The following is an 898-nucleotide window of genomic DNA, read 5'->3' on the forward strand; positions in this document are numbered from 1 at the left end:
AATATATGATTAAAGATAGGTGCAACTAAATAGAGAATTAGTTCAAAAGTAAATAATAAAACAGAAATGAAAATTTTCTAAAATGCAACTCAGATATTCAAAGTGGTAGAAAATATGAAAGAGAAGTTAAAAGATATAGAGTATATATTGAGAAGTTCTGATTTAGTATTTAATCAGAGATCCAAAAGGAAAAGTCAGAGCAGAGCAGAGCAGAGCAGAGCAGAGAAAATATTTGAAGAGATAATAACTGAGACTTTCCAGACCTGATAAATAGGAGCAACCATCCTGGAAAACAATTTGTCAATATATCTCTACTAAAGTTGAGCATTTTCATTTCTCAACAACCCAGCAATCTCACTTCTAAATGTGTACATCCCATAAATAATTTTTTGCACATGTGTACATGGCAACATGTAAAAGAATGTTCATTGTGTCAGTGTAATTGGAAAACTCTGGAGATATCAATAGGAGAGAAGATAAATAAATTATTATATATATAATAGAATATCATGTGTCAATAAAATCAATAGACTAAAACTACAGTTATTGACACAAATAAACCACACAAAAATATTAAGGAATAAAACAAAATTGCATAGGCAGACATGATAGCCCATGCCTATATAACTGTCCCAACTACTCAGGAGGCTGAGGTGAGAGGATCCTTTAACCCAAGTGTTTGAGATTATCCTAGGCAACATAGCAAGACCCTATCTCTATGAATAGATAGTTCAAAGATAAATAGAAGATAGATAGATAGATAGCAGAATACATATAATATGATGCCAGTCTTTAAAAGTATACAGGAAAGGCTACAACAAAAACAGAAATCTACAGACCAATATCCCTCATAAACATAGCTGCAAGTATGTATCTAGAAAACTGAATCCAATAGCAC

The sequence above is a fragment of the Otolemur garnettii genome, unplaced genomic scaffold (genome assembly GCF_000181295.1).
Source record: "Otolemur garnettii isolate 467f Iridium unplaced genomic scaffold, OtoGar3 scaffold00055, whole genome shotgun sequence".
Classification (NCBI taxonomy): Eukaryota; Metazoa; Chordata; class Mammalia; order Primates; family Galagidae; genus Otolemur; species Otolemur garnettii.